Genomic DNA, 6,000 nt, shown 5'->3' on the forward strand with positions numbered 1-6,000 from the left:
ACATTCAGCTATTTGGCCATCGCTGTCTGAGGCAGATTCTCAAAGCACCCTTCCAGCCCAGCGGGCAGTTCCAAGGTCAGGCCGTGGAGCCAGCCCTGCCTGGGTCCCAGCTCAGCCTGCCGGAAGGAGCAAGACCTTGTGCAGCCCGCAACCGCCCGAGGCTGAACGGCTTGTTCCACACGAATCCCTTGGGAAGGACCTGTGAGCGGTAAATGGTAGTTCTGGTTTTTCAGATTTAGGGCTTGCTCCTTCACCAGTTAACAAACCCAGCCCGCCAGCAGTTAAAAGGAAGGGTCTAGATCAGAGCTCTCTGACGGAAAGATCATGGAAGCCATACATCACCACATATATCGGTCTCGATTTTCTAGTAGCTACATTAAAAACACACACAGGCGCAATTGATTTAATATATATTTTATTTAATCCGCTACAACCTAATCAATATAAAAATTATTAGAGGCGTTTCACTGTTTTCATACTGTCTTAGAAGCCCAGCGTGTATTTTATACTTACAGCACGTATCGATTCAAACAGCCCTATTTCTAGTGCTCACTACCAAACGTGGCCACGGCCACAGGACTGGGGTGCACCTCGGAGGTCACAGGTACCCACACAGCGCTCAGTCATAGTGAAGAGGGAAATGCTTTGCACAAAGAAAAATTATATTACTACTTATAGAAATGTTTGACACATGACAATTAGACTATATATCGATCATAGATGTAAACCTATTTTTAAAGGAATTGAAGGGTCTACCTTACCGTGCAGTGTAAGTGCCGGACATTAAGCCTTTTCTTGCGATGGCATCCATTTCCACGACTCCGTTGGAGTGGCCTGGGCCAGCCGCGCGCACAGCCTGTGGAGCCCTGAGGCTCCCAGAAAGCCCTGGGCGGCCTGGGTCCACTGACTCTGAGCGCTGCTTCCCTTCCTGTGCTTTCTCTCCGGCTCTCATGTTCAATTTTCAAAAAAAGGGTGAACCTGTGAAAATCTAGGCACCCACTCATGACCCCAATAAAGACAGATCCCCAGGTCTTTCTCTCTTTCTCTCTCTCTCTCTCTCTCTCCCCCCCTCCTCCCCCCTTTTTCTCCCTCTGACCCTGGGAGTGCCATGTACCCTCCAGGACTTGTAATAAACTTTGTTTTTGCAAAGTTCTCTAATGGTTATTGCTAATGTGTGTCTTGCAATTAATGTTACCAGGACACCAATATTTGAGTCTGTTAGCCTGCGCACACTGGCTCAAAAGAAATGTGCGTGTAGGATTCTGCAGTATAGAAATAAGGGTTATTAGAGAACTGGCCATTCCTGAGTATGGACAGCTAATGCTCTAAAGACCCTAGTCCCCGATGGTGTGTAGGTTACAGATTATACAGGGCAGGGCAAAACTCATAAGACACTGTGGACGTGAGGCTTCGGGATCGTGCTGGGAGCTGATTGGTCAGCTGTGAGAGAGGATAACACATCGTTTCTTCAGGTCTTGAGGTCTGCCCTGGTCTCCTGGGAAAGTAGCCAGGAGATCATTGCAGAGGCTCAGAACTGAAACGTAATGTAGGTCAAATGTCGTCTTCAGCCTGTCAGAGGCCCAGGCTGCTGTCTTCTGCTGCCTCAGTGGTCGCTGACTATTGGGGGGAAGCCAGGTCTATGAGGGAAATATATATATATTTCTAGAGCTAGTATTTAAAACTAAATTTAATCAACACCATAAAGACCCTTGGTTTCGAGAATTACAAGGGAAGTCCAGCCACATTGGTTCTGTGGAGACTGCCCCAGAGGTATGGCCGAGGCGAGTGCCCCAGGCATTCCCAGCGGGAGCGTCCCTATCAGGAAGCTGAGACAGATCCAAAACACATTCCTGGGACAGGCGATGGGAATATAACAGGCATTGCGACTTGCTGTGCAGTGCTATATTTTAAAATAATATTTTTATATATTATAGGTAAGTGGACTTAAAAAGCAAATAGAAAAAATATGGACAATTGCCAGTAAGTGAGTACATGAGAGTTGGGTTCCTCAGAATCCAGTCTCTGCTCCTTTCTGGCCATGTAACCTTGGACAAGTCATTTAACCTTGCTCTGCCTCAGTGTCCTCATCTGCAAGGTGGAACCCACTAAGGAAGCTGTAAGGGTTACACGAGTTCATGGCTTCAAACCATGTGTGCCATAGAGTAAGCACTATCTGAACTTCAGCTCCTGCTGCTGGATTTTAATTTCTCAAAACCCCTCGTGATTGTTCCTTACGAAGGAAACCGTTACTAGAGGAACAAATACAGAACCCAGACTGCACCCGAGAGTTGAACTTTCAGAGACTCTGAGTGGGGCTGTGCATATGCTGTGACACGTCTGCTACGTGGAGTCCAACAGTCCTTTCTGTTGCAGTCCTCATGAGAATTGTTCCTGATCATGTCATTGGATGATCCGGGCTTTTAAATCAAAGCCATAGTTTTACTATGACTCACCCTTTTCTTTCATTGCCTGGAGCTTCAGGCAGGACGAAAAAGCTGCATGCTTCTTTGATCCTTGTGAGCTAAAAATAACGTAGGCAGCAATCTCTGTTGAGGCCAAATGCAGTCCCACATCCAGCAGGAGTGGGCTCACTCAAGCTGCGAGTCATTGTTGCACCTCAAGACAAAGCCTTCTCTCAGCCCCACCCTGTGCATTGCTCTCCCTCTCTGAATTTTGATTTTTTTTTCTTTTTATTCCTTTCAACTATGCTCTCCTTACTCTAAGATATCCCATTATGCCAAATTTCTCAACTGCTTTCAGTGGTTTCATTTCTCAAAGCACTCATTTTGCAGCATTTCAGCATACAGATTGGCCTATATTTCTTTCAGACTCAGAATTTTCCCCTTAAGTTCTTCCATTCTTTTTTTTTTTTTTACCAGACCTCCACCAGCTTTTGATACAATGGAAGCACTACATTCCAGGACCTAGTTTTTGTCTAAAATGGGTTCATTATTGTTCTGATACCATATTCTTTCGGATCTCTTTACTGAGTCATTTTCATTCAAATTATATTTTAGCCTGGATTTTTTTCTGTCTAGTAGCCTGAACCTTCTGCTAATCCTTAAAAAATCAAACAAAAAACACCTTTTTTTCATGATGGCCTTTTTGGTTTCCTTATATTTCATTCCTCCCCTTCCCAGAAGTTGCTCTGTTTCCCTTGTTGGATTTATTGTAAGTCTTGACTCTTGACTATTAACTCCAGTTGTGAAGTTACAGTTAGAAATGACTGTACAGCTGGAGTGCTAGGAGGGCAGGACACAGGCTGTCTGAACGCTGTGCTCGGTCCGGAAGCTGGGTGTTCAGACCTCCTGGGAGGGAGGAGACAGCCTGTAGCCACGGACAGCCCACATTTCCGAAGCTGTGGAAGCCAGCGTTCCAGCTGAAGGGTGGGAGAAGCATTGAGAGGACAGTGGCATCTGTCCCATGTGCTGCATCTTCTCCTTAGAGCCTGGCTTTGAACGTGTGGTTCTGTGAGCTTTAACGCTTCCTGGCAATCCTTTGGCTCAAACAAACTAAGTGATCCTCAGAGCTGCAGGAAATTCCCTGGCCGTCCACACACCATGCTTCGGTCACCAGCTTTGTGTCTAGAACTGACCCAGGATGTGCTGGCAGAGGGGAAGAGAAGCGGAGTTCTAGGCCAACCCACAGGGGAATAGAGCTGTTGTTTGAGAACCGGCGGGTCCCGGTGCAGGTCTCTGATTGTAACCCAACAAAAAACAGGTGACGCAGGTGCTGGTGCCAAAGGAAAGAAGTTTTACTCAGGTGCCACATGACCTAAAAGAATAGTGGACTCCCGTCTCAAAGATAATCTCTCCTCCTGCTCAAGTCCAGCTTTCTTATAGGGATAGGGAGGAGAGGACTTTTTTTTCTATTCCATTACCTGGCTCTCTTTTGTCATGCTCAGAGCCCTATCCACTCACCTTTCTGACTTTTGGTGTGCTCAATGTAAGAACCTCCCCTGCATCAGCTTGTCAATGGGAGAGACTCCTCAGAGCCCCAACTGCTGCCTAAGGTAATAACTCCCCTCTTCGAAACTCTGGACCCTTGTAATCTTACAAGGGTAAATGGATGAAGGTCTCATCTTCTGTAGTTTCTTCATAGTCTTACCTATCCGTGGGCCCAGAGATTCTTACTGTCTACTAAAAGAAGAGGGGGTTCAGGAATGGAGGAAGCCTTTACACGGGGGAAGAGGACTGCTGTCTGAAGGCGGCATACGTGATTTCTGGAGGGTGGCCCTGTGACAAGCGGAGCTGGCATTCTGCTTTCTGTTTCAGAGCCAGTGTTGCCAATGGGCTGCCACAGTGCAAGCTCCTGGGCAGACAGACGACCAGGTGCTGGGTGAGGGTGTGCCCGGTCGGCAGGGCTTGTAGTGAAGTCAGAGACCGGAGAGACGAAGGGATCTGCCGGATCTAATCTTGAGTAGGGCTCTGGGTGGCACACCCACCAGCAGGACACGTTTGCCAAGGAAGCCGCTTTCTGGGGAATGCAGACAAAGGCTTTGTCAGTCTAAGCCTGGGCATAGAGTGGAGCAATTGTAAACAAATAATAAAAGGAGAAGTAATATGGTCACCTAGCTGTGGAGGCGCTGCTCCTTCCCGAAAGAGGAATTTTAAATCTCGGGATTGCAGGCCCAGTTTCCCCTTGCAGCATCAACAGCAGCAGCAAATCCGAGTCCTCCTCAGGCAGCACCGGCTTTACCCGTGAGGGTGGGTCCAAGGCTTGATTCCCGTGAGCTTTGGGGAAGAGGGTGTTGTCAGCAGGTCATCACAGGGACTGGCCCATTGCTCGGCTAGCTTGAATCTTCCAGGTCTTTAGTAAGACTCAGTCTCCCGGCTGGATGGGTGTAAGGGCTCGTCAGACGTGCAGACAGACCCGCAGTGAGCGAACTTGTGCAAAATTGTTAGTGTCTGCCCGGGCCGTTGTAGCATGTGGCCCAGGGAGCTCCCCTAAAGCGTCTTTTCCGCAGCGGTCCCCTCATGCTGGTGTCTGAGGACGGGCTGTCCTGGAGCTTCGGGGCGTAAGACCATACCCCGAGGGCCGATCTTCCGTGTGGAACGCGGTCAGTGTTGAGAGTCCACGCTCCTGGGCGTTCCTCGTCTCATTCTGTGTGACGGGGTCTAAAAGCCCAGGAGGGGGTTAAAGCCAAGAAGTGGCAGCCCGGGCAGCTGGCCCTGCTGCTCTGTCGGCGTTTGGTTCCAGAACTGCCCTCTGGTGTCCTGGGCAGGGCGTCTGCAGTCTGGTTCGGTAGATTCACTGCCTCTAGCGATGGTAAAATCTCTTTGTATGTTTGAGAGCAGGAGGTGTCTAGGGAGCCCCCGGGCTCCAGATTCGTCATTCCTTTCTAACATTTCTTGGTGAGGGTTTCTATCCTTCTTCTTCTTCTTTTTGAGTTCTGGGCAGTCCTTTCTCCAATGGCCTTCCTCTCTGCAATAGGCACATTGGTCGGCACCCGTGGGTCTTTCCCTTTTCCTTTCGTATTCCATCTCAGCTGTGGGGGGTTCCCCTGAGAAGTCTGGGGTCTAAAGCCCAAGCCAGGCTCCTAGCCCAGAGCACCAGAACCGGGAAAGGTGCCCACATAACATCTGGCTGTGAAAAGCAGTGTGGTTTCTGTCCACTCGGGAGAAACACAGGCACCCTCTTAAAGGGCCAATGCACAAAATTCCATGTGTGGCCACTCACCTTGGGCTCTGGCAGAGGGAGGGGAGAGTGGACTAAAGTTGCATGGGGTTGGTGGCTCTGGGGAGAGAACTGAGTGGCTAGCTGCCAGGATCCTGTGCTGAGTCATGTAACTAGCTGCTATTCATCTGCTGTTAGCAGGATGTCAAGGAGAACCTGTATAGCTGGCCAGGTGGGATGGTGAGTGGCAAAAATGGAGGTGGTAAGATCTGCCATTTTCTGAGGTTTGAAACCAGACACGATGGGGCCGAGGCCGCCTGTCACTGCTGGAGCCAAACTCAGGGACAGGGCTGGACCCATCGAAGCGGTTCCCCCAATCCTGCC

This window comes from Cnephaeus nilssonii (genome assembly GCF_951640355.1).
Source record: "Cnephaeus nilssonii genome assembly, chromosome: 19".
Taxonomy (NCBI): Eukaryota; Metazoa; Chordata; class Mammalia; order Chiroptera; family Vespertilionidae; genus Cnephaeus; species Cnephaeus nilssonii.